This window comes from Nuphar pumila, chromosome 4 (genome assembly GCF_984573655.1).
Source record: "Nuphar pumila chromosome 4, dmNupPumi1.hap1.1, whole genome shotgun sequence".
Classification (NCBI taxonomy): Eukaryota; Viridiplantae; Streptophyta; class Magnoliopsida; order Nymphaeales; family Nymphaeaceae; genus Nuphar; species Nuphar pumila.
In genome coordinates this window covers 140,134,200-140,150,738 of record NC_143252.1, presented here as the reverse complement: position 1 = coordinate 140,150,738, position 16,539 = coordinate 140,134,200, and the positions used below count along the sequence as shown (strand labels likewise).

The 16,539-nt window shown below is 41.9% G+C and overlaps 1 pseudogene; it reads right to left on the bottom strand.

Annotated features, from left to right (window-relative positions):
• Window positions 1–5,159: 5,159 nt before the first annotated feature.
• On the bottom strand, window positions 5,160–14,048 carry LOC149841322 (RNA-dependent RNA polymerase 1-like; annotated as a pseudogene).
• Window positions 14,049–16,539: the final 2,491 nt, after the last annotated feature.

The window sequence follows — 16,539 nt, the reverse complement described above, 5'->3', positions numbered from 1 at the left end:
GGCGGACAAACACCGTCGGCCCGCAGGGTTCCAAGTTGGGGACCAAGTGTTGGTGAAGCTATATCCTGGTCGCACAGGCATCTTCCGCGGGCGGCACCGCGGACTACTCAGAAAGTATGAGGAACCCTTCACCATCACAAAGAAGGTGGGCAAGCTGGCATACAAGTTGGAGTTGCCCCCAGACTTCAAGGTGCACCCGGTGTTCCACGTGTGCAACCTCAAGCAGTTCCATCCAGATGATGGAGACCCAGAACGCAGTGTGCCACAACGCGCTCCCATCATGCAAAGGGCCCCGACAGCACAACGGGCTGAGAAGCACCTCAGTCAGATCCTTCGCCATAAGGTCAACTACTTGGGGCAAGCGAAGAAATATTTGGTGCAGTGGGAGGAAACAACAGAACCAACGTGGGAGCCTGCATTTCGAATGAACAGCCGCTACCTGGCTGAAGTCAGGGCTTACCACGAAACAGATGGCGCCGAGGACGACGCATGATTTGAAGGGGGGAGCATGTTCCCTTGCGACTTACAGTGTACAGTTGCGCTAGAGTCTGTTTTGCTTTTGTTGAGTCTGATGTAAGCTGCCCGGTTCAGGTGAATCAATACCCCGAAGGGGCAGCCTGTATACTTGAACTGTAATCGCCTGCGGGTAAAATTGTGAATGAATTAAATGCGTTGAGCTTTCTTTTGTTCACCCTCGTTGTGATTGCTTCTTGTGATTGCAATTTCTCTCCCTCTATTCTCTCTTGCTCTCTTGCACTCTGATTACAAGCTTCCGCGACCGGCAAGCGAGCTGACGAGTAGGCTTGCGGCGGTAAGGAAGGATCGTCGCGCCGCGCTGGCCCATTGAAGGAAATAGGTCCGTGACACAAACATTCACCGTAATTAGATCTTGTAATCAATTGACAAGGGTCCAAACAATCTGTTTTTTAGTGAATGGGGAAGATGACTTTTTTTTTTATGACGAGGAACGAAAATAAAGTCACTTAGGGCCTACCCTCTTCCAAGGTAAAATCCGGGTGGGGCCACTAACACCCAAGCTCTTACGGAGCCAGTTAAAGGCACCCACACACCCAATGGGAGGTCGATCCTAGGACAAAAAGGTCAGCACCCTCCCCAGGCCCGCTGCCACTCGGGCAACCTGGGCAATAGGGGTATCAACGAGTCAGGTTTGGTTCGGACCCAGGTGGAACCAGACCTGACCTCGATTTTCAGGTATGGTATCAGGTCTGGACCCAAATCTAATCGGACCCACTATAAGAGAAACCATACCCAGAGCAGATAAGAACTACATGAACTAGACCCGGTAAAATAATATTTTTTTTTATCATTTTTACATTGAAAAATTGCAGATCTTAATCAGAACTCAGGTTGGGCTCAGGTATGATATAAAATTTCACAAACTATACCCGGCTCCATGTATTAATGGGACCCTTGAGTCCAGACCCGGGTCTTAATCGGGTATTCTTATTTATCACCATACTTGGACCCTATAGGGTTTGGTACAGGTCAGGTCCAGGTAAACCTGACCCGTTGACACCCTTAATGGGCAGGTGTGGAAAGTTGACTACGTTGCTAGAGACACAGGATTGTGTCCGACCGGTGTTGCAATGATATTTTGAGGAAAATAAACCATCATAAGAACCAATCATAAAGAGTCACACAACGAAAGGATGAGCTCTACATGGAACACAATATAAACAGATAGAGGTTAACAGAGTGCAAAAGAAATAAATAAAAAAGCACACCAACGACCTTTTCATCCAATATCTACACCAAGTCACCAACTAGGACCTAGTTTCTATCATAGACAATATGAATAAGTCCAAGCAATTCTTGGACTATAGATTGAGTATTAGCATTGTCGCGGGCCTATTTTTTCAATAGGTCAATGCGGCGCGACAGTCCTTCCTTACTGTCGCAAGCCTTTCGGTCGCTCGCTTGGTGCTGTGGAAGCTTTGATCATTGAGAGTACAAGAAAGCAAAAGAGAATAGAGTGGGAGAGAAATCGTAATCACTCAAAAGCAATTACAACAAGCGTAAACAAAAGAAAGCTAAATATATTTGCATTCATTTATAATTTTGCTCGCATGCTCATTACAATTTAGATCTACGGATTAACCCTTCAGAGTATTTATCAACCTGAGCCAAAGTGCAAGGGTCAAGTGACTCGACACTTTACATCAAGACTCAACCAAAGCAAAACAAACTCTAGACAAAACTTTACAAAGTAGGTCGTAGGAGAACAGGCTCCTCCCTTCAAATCATGTGCCACCATCGACGCCATCTGCTTCGTGGTATGCTCTGACTTTGGTCGGGTAGCGACTCTTCATTCAAAATGTTGGCTCTCACGTCGGTTTTGATGTCTCCTCCCACTGTACCCGATACTTCTTCGCTTCGCCCAAGTAATTGACTTTGTGGCGAAGGATCTTGCTGAGACACTTCTCAACCCGTTGTGTTACCAGGCCCTCTACAAGATAGGAGCGTGTTGTGGCATGCTACGTTTTGGATCCCCCTCATCCGCATAAAACAATTTCAAGTTGCACACATGAAATATCGGGTACACCTTGAAGTCTGAAGGCAAGTCTAGCTTATACGCTAGATTGCTCACTTTCTTGGTGATGGTGAATGATCTTTCATACTTCCTGATCAGTCTGCAGTATTGTCCACAAAAAATGTCTGTGCAATCCGGATAGAGTTTCACCAATACCTGGTCCCCAACACGGAACCCAGCAGGTCGGCGATGTTTGTCTGCCCACTTTTTATCCTCTTGGCCGCTTTGTACAAAAACACTTTCGCTAGCTCAGCTCGTGCTAATCTCGAACAAACTGGTAGGCAAAGGATGACCTTCCCTTTTTCTGTGCGGCTAGAATATGCAGGGTCAATGATTGTTGTACTATAGCTATCTTAAACGGGTTGTAGCCTGAAGACTCGCTCTTCTAAAAATTATAGCAGAATTGGGCCATGTCCATGAGCTTTACCTATTTCTTCTGATTAGCACTAACAAAGTATCTAAGGTATGCTCCAATAGTTCGTTGATGCACTCTGTCTTCCCATCGGTCTGTGGGTGAAAACTTGTTGAAAATAGCAGATCGGAGCCGAGTAACCAAAATACTTCACGCTAGAATTTCCCCGTAAAGTGAGCATCACGATTATTCACAATGCTTTTTGGTATACCCCAGTGCTTCACCATATGCTTTACGAACAACCCCACAGTCTTCTCTACTGGGTACTCCTTGGAAGTTGAGATAAAGATGACGTATTTGGAGAAATGATCCACCACAATCAAGATGAAGCTGAAGTCATCTACCTTCGACAAGCTAACAATAAAGTCCATGAAAATACTTTTCCAAGGACGTTCTGGGATAAGTAGAGGCTCAAGAAGGCCGACAGTCTTCTGGTTTGTCTCATTGTCTTGTTGACAGACGATGCACGTTCGCACATACTCCTCCACGTCGTCTCTCATCTGCGACCAATAGTAGCCATTCTCAAGAAGTGCTAAGGTCTGCTTCTGACCTGGATGACCGACCCATAAAGTATCATGGCACTCCTTAAGCAATTCATGCTAAAGGCTTCCCCACAGCGGCATGAAGACGCGTCCCCCTTTAGTCACGAGAAGGCCAGCTTGCGCTAAAGAGATAAGGTGTTACGTTGTTTGTCCTGCTGCATTCTTTCATGGATGCAGTTATGCAATGTGCCCTCCAAGTGAACGTCGAAAGGCACCTCCCGCATAGCTGTCAGTTCTGCCTTGTGACTTGGGGCATCAACAACAACGTTGGTCTTCCCTACCTTATATTCTAAAGCAAAGTTGAACTCAGTTAGAAACATTTGCCATCGAGCTTGCTTGGGAGTCAGCTTCTTCTGCATTTGAAAATAGCTCATGGAGACGTTGTCCGTCTTGACGACAAACTGGGCACCTAAAAGATAATGCACGATGGACGTCATCTCATGCTCATGCATAATGTAGTGCATCTCCGCATCCTTTAGCTTCCGACTTTCATAAGCAATCAGATGACCCACTTGCATAATAACTTCATCGATGGCAAAGTCTGAAGCGTCTTAGTGAACTTCAAAGGGTCTTGAGTGGTCCAGCAACCGCAACATTGGTTCCCCCACTGGGGTTTTTTTCAAGCTATCGAAAGCATCTTGACAGACTCCTTTCTAGAGCAATACTTGATTCTTCTTTAGCAAATTTTTAAGGGGTGCAATAATGAGAGAGTAACCTTCGATGAATAACTGATAATAATTGGCCAAGCCAAGGAATGACCACAACTCTGACACCTTAGTTAGCGGATTTTATTCATAGACGACTCTTATCTTTGCCCGTCCATGCGTAGCAAATCACACTCTTGACATAAAGGTCATTCTCCTTCAACACCTGAAATACTGTTTACAAGTGCCCGACATGTTCATTCATGTTGCTGTTGTAGATCACGATATCGTCGAAATAGACTGCCATGAACTTGTATAAGGGTAGAAGATCTTATTCATTAACGTCGTAAATGTGGCCGGTGCATTAATCAACCTGAATGACATCACTAGGAATTCATAGGCACCATAGCGAGTGATATAAGTCATCTTAGACTCATCACTATCAATAATCCTTACTTGCCAGTAACCCGATCACAAATCTAGCTTTGAAAAGACACAGACACTACTTAGCTGATCGAGCAAGTTCGCTATCAATGGCAATGAATACTTGTTCTTCACCATGCCATCATGCTTTATCTAGAAGAGCACAGGGGCGCCAAAGGGTACTTTAAAAAGATGAATAATGTATGCCTCCAACATCTTGTCTAGCTGCCTATGCAACTCCTTCAATTTAGTCGGCCCCATACGATAAGGGACCATGGCAGAAAGTGCACCTAAGCACAATTTGAGGAGAGAGAAATATGTGGCTGTCACTATAATTCAACAAGTCCCCAACATTTGGCAAAGTTCATAAAAGATTAAGAAATGAAGATCATGTCTGTCAAATGGCTTTTCCCAACTCTTGATAGTGTACTTATGTTGTTTTTAGGATTGTGATAATTTTAAGGGTTGTTGATTATTATATAAAGTCAGAGAAATCAAGATCCCAATTACATTTTAATTGGAAAGACATTTTTATACTAAATTCTCATTGTTTGACACTTCCTCCTAAAATCTGTGACCGTTATACGTTAAGGCTTCAAAGGATGACTATAACAATTATCAACAGAAAGCTTGCCATTCATCATGTCCAGTATCAACTGAGTAAGAGAAATGATCATTTGGAAGAACTAGTTTACAAAATAAATACCTCCATTGAGACATTGCGATCGGGATCTTTTGGTAGTGCAGGATCATAGTCCATAGGGTGAATTTGCAGGGGTGGAATAAGCGCAGAATCCCAACGCACAAAGTACAAATCTCCATCCAGATCACTCCCAGAGCATTCATTTGGATGTGGCCTTGAAATAACAATTCCAATGTTGGTAACAATTATGACATGTGGATCAATCTAGTGACATTTCTAAAAAGCCATTTTCGTTACAAATCATGATGTTAATGATGGAGATTGATACAAAAAGGCAAGGGGTATGACGAATGTATATTAGTTAATGCATCTGAATGCATGTACATTGTCTTTTGTCTTAGGCTGTGATATATTTTTACAGAGTAACTGGGCTCTTTGCTCCTCTCAAGTAATGCCTGTCTCCTTCCAATCTTAAGCAGGGGAGACCTGAAGTAGCTTCAAAGAAAGGAAATAAAGAAAGGAGTTTGAGATGGAACTAGATGGTACACATCAGTTTTATACTCCAATAGGTGTCTGATCAACACTGTTTCATGACATTCATAAATGATTTTTTTCACATCAGACAAATTTAGAACAATAAGGTTATATTAGCAAAAAAATAGATAACCAGTAATAGTCCGAAAAGACCATCATACCTTTTCCCCTTCTGTGGAAAGACAACAGAATCAACCATATGATGCAGAGCCGGGACATCAATAGCCCGCAAGACACGCACATCACCAGGGTGTAGGCAAGAGTTTTTGGCAACTACAACTGAGCTCTGAACAACGTAAGTGGTTGACACTCTGAATCTCCAATACCACAAAAACCTGGCCATATTCCAGAGTTCTAGTTTCATCCATGCAACCCATCATGGTTCTTCCCTCTGTAACAAATAATCCTTGCTCTTCTCTTAAGTTCCCACAATTTAGTTGCTCGAAATGTTTGCAGCATCATTGAAAGAAATATCTCAGAATTTGGCATATAACCGCAATGTAGCATCTCTGTAAGAACCTTAATGTTTTCGTCTGGAGACATGACCTGAAGGGACTTCACTGCAACTTCTGCATCTATTAAAATTTTATCCAGTTGATCTACAGCTTCATTTTGTTTTGTTTCAAAGATGTGATCTTTAACCCCCAGAGTTGACAAGAGATTGATTATTTGACGATTCAGGAAACAAGGCTGGTACTTGCTCCAAGCTAAAAGGTCCAGCTGGGTGTTGTTTGACATGTACTTACACATGCTCTTTCTTAAGGACAACTTAAAAATTGATCTAGGATCAACAGCAACAACACCTTTGTAGCCTCCATATCTTATTTGGAAGGCAGATGGTGTCCTTATATTACAGCAACATTTTTCTGCCACCTTTTTATCAAAGGAAGAAGAGATCTTTCCTATTCCGTCAGAAAAATTGTACTTACCATATTCTACATCAGGAATATTTTCAACTTCAGATGCATAGACATTAAGAGTTTTCGTTGATGAATTGAATGACTGCCCCAATCTTGCAGCATATTTTGCGACATTCCTAATTTCAACCACTTTTCAGGTTCAAAGCCGCAATCTCTTAATTGGGAGAGCTTTTCCAGGGCCAGTTCTATGTAACGAAGTGGTGTCACAGAAGGACTCGGCAACTGGTAGAACTCGTTTGTAAGTGTTGGACCCACAAGATAGCCAAAGTGAACCAAATAATTTATCTTAAATAGTATATTGTAAGGCAACCTTATTCCAGATGGAGGTTTGACAATGGGAACCAATTCCAGACCATGTGAATAAGAAAACCCTTGTTGCAATGTGAATTTACCTTCTACATCTTTGTAATAAGCAAAATATTCACGGATATCTGGTAGAGAAGACTTGGAAGTTCCAGGCAGAGTGTTGATGACTGCCCTATACAACAGAGTGGCGTAAAATCTGTTCTTCTAACCCACTGTTCATCTGGAAGATCTTTATAAAAGTCAAGAAGTGGATCTCCATAAGTTACAGATGAGCTGCACACAGGTTTCTCAAATATGCGTGGTGCACCTTGCAGCTGCAGCCTGCAGATCAGGAATACAAATTGGTTCATGGCTCTTCTAAGGGATAATCATAAAATGGTTCAAAACTGAAACTGCTTGCCATATTGCATTAGCTTGTTGAAGAATCTCATTGTGTTTAATATACAATCTATGATGTAAGAGATGCAGTTACCAGTAATTTGACAAAAGTGATTTGCGTTTTATTCAGGCTATTTTACAAACTTTCAATTCAACCAAAATTTCGATTTGCCGCACAACCTTCACAAGCTCGTCATTATCCAATTACAGTTTTAGTCATTCTGATTTAAGGGTGTGAAAAGTCTTATATGTTATATTTTGACGTAGGAATTATATTGTATGTCTTACCATCATAAGCAACTATAGGATAGAAAAGAACATATGTTTGGCCGATCTTTCTGAATAGGACACATAGGACACGCAAAGCTCTACTGAGTGAAAAATGCATCGAGTGTAGGAACATGCGGTATGAGTTCGCTTGATCAGTGACGTGCAGTGGTAGCACGACATGCGATAGACATCAGTATCGTCGTTAATGCATTACTGTGTGGCAGCACAAACGTGAAGTGTTGTTCGGTTAAGTAGTGCCAACGGATCCGAGGATGTTGCCTTTAGAGATTTGGTTAAGGACTTCTCGGCTTGCAAGAGTGTTCCACACAGCGGTTGGATGCACGGGGTGCATGTGAGTTAGGGCTAATTCCCCTAAGGATCACATTAGGTGATTCCAACTGAATATGGTGACTCAGGGCTAGGCGAGTGAATGCCTAGGCACCGGCGAATGAGTTTGGGTGGTGCTCTTCGCTATGATGTTCAATCATCAATTGGTCTTCAGACTGAGGGCCATAAGGTCTTGTTCCTTTGATGACGAGGTTTTGTTATGTCGTACGCATGGAGCTATAATACGCTTCATGGCACGTAGGGCTCAGGCAAAGTTTGTGCCGCTTTTGGAAGTGATAGTTGGTATAGAACGGCTATGCACTAAGCGGCATGGACTACATAAAATGCGCATTTGGAAATGTGCGTGATCAGCTTCCACTAGGCAGCTACGCACGGGGTGGTGCACAGGGCTAATGAAAATGATTCAGCACATAAAAAGGTGTTGGTACGCGGCCTTCGGCCATTAGGCTGTCCAGCTTAGCCAGCTTGGTGTGTTGCGGGTTTGCAAAGCATTCTATGTTCGTGACAGAGTGATAGAAAGACTTGTGGCGATAAGGAAGGATCGTCGCACCGCACTGGCTTATTGAAAAAAGTAAGCCCGTGACACTTAATTGCCAAGACAAACTTATAAATGCATAACAGAGAGAAAAATGTAAATAATAAAGAACAAAGCAACAACCATATTATCAAGCTATATGATAAAGCACATACGAACATTACATTATCAATTTGGTAAATCATGGCTACCTCTATATGATTCATTTTACTACAACATCAACTCTTAAGTGGGAAGTGCATATAGAAATTTGGCATTTGTTGCAAAAGGCATTATGAAACAAGAGGACTTTGTTTCCTCTATCAATGCTAGGGGAAACAACCATCTTGCAGTGTCACACTAGCATTAGTGATGACTGATTTGATTCGTTCTATTTTTTTTCTTAATAAACTAATTTTTATCAACATTGGGGAATTGTCTAACACTAATTTTGTTATGAGAAATAAAGGAAATGTGATGGCATTTGTGAACTCCAGTTCCTAGTTTCAGCTAGGGATGGCAGTAGACAGAGGCAGGGGACAAGGACTACACCCACGCCTCATCTCAAATTTTTGCCCTCCATCTCTGCCTTCATCCTCACACGAGTTTTGATTTTAGTCTCCATCCTTGGTTCATTCCTCGTTTCATGTCCTCCATCTCCGGTCCAAATGGGGGGAGACAAGGAGGGGCCCTGTTTCCCCGATCCTTCAGCAGTTGTCGCCTTCCGTCGTTAGAGGGAGGAGAGGATAGAAATGAAAACTCTCATGACTCGTTAAAGGAAGATGAGGAAAAAGGGAAGATATTTGAGAAAGGTTCTATGTTAGGGTGAAATATATATATATGTATATATATATATATATATATAGAGAGAGAGAGAGAGAGAGAATTTTATAATATGTGTAAGGGTATAATAGTAATTTTTTAACGAAGATCAGGGATAGAGTGGGGTCGGGTGAGGTAGGGTGGAGGCAAGAGTAAGTCCATCCCTGACTCCATCCTCACATAGGTTTTGATTTTAACCTCCATCCCCATTCCATTCTTTGTTTCATGTCCTCCATCCTCAGTCCAAGTAGGGCGTGACAAGGCAGGGCAGGGCCCCGTTTCCCCCCGATCCAGTGCCATCCCTAATTTTAGCTAACATTCAAATGAGGTGTTAATTACCAACTACTACTTTAATTACCACACTGACAGAGCATTCGATTGCTGGAGCAACTCTCCAAGAGACCTTACCACATTTAGGGTTTGTTTGATTCACAAATAGGAGAGGACAAAACAATGTGTCTTGTCGTGCAGTCTATGAACAAGATAGGACATGCATATGTTCCATGAACGTATTAATTGTCATGATGTGTTAGTTGACACTAGGCAAAATGGCATGTCCCTATGACAATCCTTAACTATGTCATAATTTTTGTGACAGTTTTAGTATTATATATTACTAGGGTGTCAATGGGTCAGGTTTGGTTTAGACCCAGATGGAACAAGACCTGACCTTTATTTTTGGGTATGGTATCGGGTCTCAATTTGAGTCTAATCGGACCCATTATAAGAGAAACCATACTCGGACTCGATAATAACTACATGAACCAGACCCGAGCCATAGCTAGTAAAACCATAAATTTTATCATTTTACATTAAAATTTTTTAGGTCTTAATCATAACTCAGGTCGGCCCCCGGTTTGGTACAAAATTTCATAAACTATACTTGGATCCATGTATTAATCATATCTTTGATTCCGAACTCGAGTCTTCTTATTTATCACCATACCCGAACCCTATATGGTTTGGTTCGAGTCGGGTCAGTGTAAATCCAACCTGTTGACATCCCCATATATTACACCTAATAGCAAAAAATACTGCATTGTAAAATAAGTTTGCTCGTGCTTGGCGAATATAGGCTTGTTAAAAGAATGCTATATTTGGAAAGGCAAACCTCTTGAGTTCTTAATGGAGGCCTGAATTGAATTGTTAATCTTATGATTGTTTAATAGCTTGTTTAGGATTGGACGAAATGAACAAACAAAATGGACGGAACACTCATTTTATTTGTTTCGTAACAAGTGCACCAAGTTCAACATTTGCTTCGACCATACACGGATGTTGTGTTCCAAATGTTCGTTGTTTGTTGATGATGTGCGAACAACTTGGACATACATAGATAATGGGTCTGATTATTTCATTGTGGACAGTAAGACCTAATTCGACCATCATTTTACATGTTTTAACAAGTTTATAATGGATTTTTGTCTCTCATATAGATCCAATTACGAACATGTCTAAAATTATGATTTTTTGCCTAGAATATAAATGCTAAATTGCATTCAAATACCATATCATAAAAAATGCGCAATAATTTTTTGATATCACAACGTTATAATTGGTATTATATATGGATCCAATTACGAACATATGTCTAAAATCATAAATTTTTGCCCCAAATATGGATCTTGAATTGGATCTAAAAATGAAAAAATATTTAAAATTTTAGTATTTTAAGAAAAAATAAGAATTGATATTTTTTTTATATACAAATAATTCAATCAATGTCATATTACATCTAATTATGAATGTTTATCATAAAAATATCAAATCCTATTAAATCAAATTAACTATAAAAATCAAATTATCAAACTCTATTAAAACATTAAACCTTAAAATGCAAGAAAATAAATCATAACTAAACCAAAATAACATAAACTATAAAAAAATAAACCATAAAATTAAATAAAAAGCCCTAATTCAAACCTTAATCAAAGAAAATAAAAAAACAACCCTAATCAAATAAAAGAAAATCCCTAATAAAATTAACTATAAAAAGCCTTAATTAAAAAAAAATTGATTCAAAGCCCTAATCATAGAAAATAAAATTAAACACTAATCAAATAAAAGAAAACCCTAATCAAATTAACTATAAATAGCCCTAATTTTAAAATTTTGATTCAAAGCCCTAGTCAAAGAAAATCAAATAAAAAATTCTAATCAAATTAACTATAAAAAGCTCTAATTTAAGAAATTTGATTCAAATGCCTAATCAATGAAAATAAAAAAAATCCTAGTTAATGAAAATTAAAGAAAACTAATCAATGAAAAAACCCTAATTTATGAAAAAACCTAAAAATGGGGAAAGAAAGAAGAAGAGGGGGGGATCAAAGAAGAATGAAGAAGGGGGGAGAACGAAGAGGAAGGAAGAAGAAAAGGGGGACACCACCTATCTTGCTGGTGGCATAACCAACGATGCTGGTGTCCCCCGACGTTGCCTCGGTCTCATTGACCTCATCCTTCGCCATCGGCCACGCCCTCACTGCTGGCTGCAGTAGGTAAAGAGAGAGAGAGAGAGAGAGAAAGAGAGAGAGAGAGAGAGAGAGAGAGAGCATTCAACATTACCAAAATATTGGATGAGAGAAGAACATAGGAGTAAGACAACCACAATTTAGATGGTGAATGTGCACAGTTCAGAGTACAAGCAGATAACACCCCTGTCTCTACTATATAATTGAAGAGCTAGATACACATGAGACATAACCCATTGGCGAAGCCTTCCAAAATCAAATTTGATGCCCCTGAAGAAGATGTTGTTTCTTTCAGTCCAGATCACCCACCATGCTGAAAAAACCATACCCACCATAATAATCCCCATTTTTTTTTGCTGTAAAATCATGGGACCAAGCAAGAGGTCCCGAATAATGGAACTCAGACGAATTTGAACAGACGGTGCACCCCAAGTTTGAAAAAATAGGTCTAGAACAATCGAGCAAAACCAAAATAGGTGAGTCATGTCCTCTTTTGCCTTCTCGCAAAGAACACACATGTTGGAAAATTGAAGCCCTTGTTTTCTGACATTAATCTGGGTTTGAACACGATCCAAAGCCACTAGCCATGCCAAAGCTTTAGCCCTTAGAGCAGGCCCCTTACCCCACATACAATCAGTGGAAAACCAGTCCATCCCGAAAGGCAACAAGGAATGGTAAACTTGCTTAATGGAGAACCTATCTCCGCTCGCAATAGCTCAATGCAACCATGAGCAGCCATGGACAGGCCTAAGATCCCTGCCACTAAAGGAGCAAAGTGTCTTCTGCCACTCCAGCCTGAGGGACGAATGACACACTGAATTGGGCGTCGAAAGAAGGGAGTCAGGTAGACTACCATATTTTTGCCTAACAAACGTAGCCCAAGGAGATGAAGATGTGAAAGCGACCGAGGCCCACTTTAAGACTAAAACAATACTCCGCTTTCTTAGAGTTGGAATCTCCAAGCCACCTCGTTGCCTCGGGAAAACGATCTGTTGCCAATAAACGAGCGAGGTCTTTTTGTGAGACGCATTTCCAGACCAAAGGAAGTGCAAGAGAAAACGGTTAATTGTTTGTTCTACTGTCGTCGATATAATGGACATGCTCATACAAAAATATAGTAATCGGGACAAAACATGGAATATTAGCGTCAATCAGCCCGCAAAAGATAAATATCAAGCCTTCCAAGACTGCAATCTCCCTTGCACTTGCTCTATAGTAGACATTCAAGACGAAATTCCTGACAACTGCAGTGAGTGCAATGATAGACCCAAGAAATTGACTGGAAGGTCGGATATCAGGCAGTTGAAGATCCTTGCAGCAATCAATTGAAGAAGAGAGCCAGCATTGAGTAAGACTAGAGCGCACTTAATCTCGTTTAGGCGAAGGTCTAAAATTGCAGCGAATACTGTAATAATGAAGCACAACATGGACATTTGATTAACATTCGTATGACCAAATATTATAGTATCATCTGCATATTGAATGATGTGACCAACAAAACCAAGAATGCCTAAGGAATCCAAGAAGTCTGTTTATTCTGCCCTTTTCATGAGAATAGGTAAACCATCTGTTGCGATATTAAAAAGGATAGGGGCTAGGAGGCAACTCTGTCGCACACCTCTAGCCAACTTGAATTCTTCCCCTCTCAGTCCGTTGATGAAAATCGATTACACGGATTTCGTGACCAACTCCTTAACCCATGCTATAAACCGGCTGTCAAACCCCATATTTGTTAGAGATTCAATCAGAAAATCTCATGCCAGACTATCATAAGCCTTGTGAAAATCCAATTTTAGCAAGAAGTACGGTGCTCTAGTCGATTGTAAAGAGTGAAGAAGTTCAGTTACACAAATAAAAGACCCTTGCAAACTTCGATCTGGAATAAAAGCCCCCTGGTTCGGAGAGACAAGTCGAACAATGATAGCACACAACTGATTAGCCAACACCTTAGAGATAATGCAATACAGAACACCCATCACCGAAATCGGCCTGAAGTTGGATATGTCTGTCTCCCCTAGCCTCTTAGGAATCAAAGAGATGACTGCCACATGGTATGGTTTAGGCAGCCTTGCATTACAATAGAATTCATGAAACAAGTGGAGCAAGTCAGTTTTAACAATTGACCAAAAGGCTTTGAAGAAGTCGATGTGAAAACCATCAAGGCCTGAGGTCTTCCATCCCGAGAGGCCGCTAATAGCATTAGAAGTCTCAACTTCAGTGAATCGAGCCTGCAGAGGAACAATTTGGTTTGCTGCCAACCACTTATAACCCATACCGTTGATGACACCCCCCCCCCCCCCCCCAATGCCTAAGTCGACCAAATACAACCTGAAGAAATAAGAGGTAATAGCTGGTAGGCAATTTTGCTGACCAAACTGGCATCCATCGATCTCGACCGAAAGGAATCGGTTCTTACTATATTTATTTGATGCGTTCATGTGAAAATTTTGTGTATTATCATCACCATTAGCCAACCATGCAACTCTGGCCCTCAACTTCCATCTAAGCTTATCTTGTGCTCTTCATTCTGCAACAAGAGCAGAGAGGACGACGATACGCTCCTACATCTGAAGCACTTAACCCTCTGTTACACCATCAAGATCGACCTGACGTTGGGTCAGAGAGGAGAGCTCAGCTTCCCACTGACCGATGAACCTAAACTTGTTCAGATTATTAAAGTTGAGCCAATCCTTAATACGTTTCTGAAGACGAAGAAGCTTTGCATGGATGCAGAAGGCCACCCAAGATCTCGTAGCAGGTTGAGCTCACAATTGTCCAACCAGCTGATGAAAGTCTGGCACACGAAGCCACCACTCCTCAAAGAAGAACCTACGACACACTTTGAAGCCTGCGCCCCAAGAAACAATCAGTTGTCCATGATCGGACAGGTTCCGCGACAACAGGTAAGCAGTGACATCCAGAACTGCGTGAAATATTTCTGGGGAGAGAAATACATGATCAAGTATCCACAAGCAAGGGCGAGACCTCATATTTGACCATGAGAATTGCTCCCCCACATAAGGTACCGAGTAAAGTTGGTTCCGCCAAACAAACTTTTGAAACCTAATGGAGGGGTTGAGAAGAATCAGTAGACTAGAATCTTGCGTGGACAACAGACAATTGAAATCTCTTCCTAAACACTGAAGAGCTTCAAATGTATCCAAAACTTGGTCTAAGTCAGCTTAGAAGTTGGTCGCGAGGCAGACACAACAAGGCCATACACAAAGGTGAAGACTGCATCTTATAGCGACGACAACAAGTTTGCAGAAAGAGAGATGGAATAATGACCAATATCCACAATCACCACTTTAAGAGAAGTTTTCCAAAGAACCAGGATGCCCCCAGCAAACCCAACAACCGGTTTAAAAGCATATGTTCCACATCTCCATAAGTAAGACACCATTGATAACGGAATATCCTCCATTTTGGTTTCATAAATTGCAACGACGTTCGGACTTTCATATCTAATCCAATTAGCTAAGAACAAGTGCTTACGAGAGCAATTCATGCCCCTAATATTCCAAATACACATCTTTATGATAAATAATCAGGTAGCACCCTAGGATGCCTTTTCCTGGTTGAGCGTCGAACTGAGCTGAAACCATCTTCTTGAAGCTAGGCTTGCGAATAGGCCAATGATTTAGATCTATGAAGACTATTTGCGACCCTAGCCATCGATCGTGCTCAAGGAACAATCTGTTGCTGGATCAAAGAAAGTTGTCCGGTTGAAATCTGCATCCTAGTGCTCGTGCAACCTCAGCGAAGGACATACCCCATATGTTGAACATGTCATCGACCCCCTGCGACACTCCTCCCTGAACCTAACGAATCTGGGCAAGGTTGTGGATGCACGGACAAGCAGGAGACCCCCGAGGCCCCCTGAACAGACGCTTCAAGAACCTCCACGGGTCATCCCCCGTCTTGACCGGGTAGGCAGTCCGTCGAACACAGAAAGTGGGTTTGTTGCAGCATGTAAGGTGAACACAAGACCATGCAGGTAAAATAAAAAAAACACATCGGGGCGAACCCCATGCACACTAGGACACCTTCACACTGTAGGAATATCGTCAGAATATGAAGGGTAGAATTGGCAGAACCAAAGATCCCACGATCATCAAAAAATGAACGGGCCCAGGATCCATCATGGGCTATAAATACAACACAACTCCCAGAAGCAAGATCGTGTTGGCGGCCCAAGAGTCGAAGAGGAAAACCGGATGAACGTACAGAGCCCGATGAATTCTCAATGCAAGTCGACCCGCACTCCATCTCGCGAACAGATGTACTCATTAACTCATCAGGGTGAATGTGACAGCTTGATGGCTGAGAAGGATGCTTTCCGATGGTCATTTCGGGATACGAGCGGTAGAACTATGGTGAACGGCTGGCCTCACGGGACGAACAGATGGCACCAAATATCTTCAACGGGGCCCAGAGCGATCCTATCTTTACCGCCGAAAATGGAGAGGTACCTGCCTTCAAGAGACACACCTGTGCAACATCATATAAAGACACAACAGGTCCACGAGGAGCAGGGATCTGGTGCCTGGCCTGAGGTGAAGGTTTCGGCATACGAGACTCACCAGAGAGGCAAACAATACGTCAAATTCTTGAACGATCCGAGCCTCACCTGTGATAAAAAACTCTTGAACGAAAGTTGCGATTGAAACAGACAGTACACCACCAATCCCCCGGCTTCGCCCGACACATATCCGCCCATCGCCTAAGGTTGCAGAAAGAAGGTTGCCACGCCGACCGAACCAG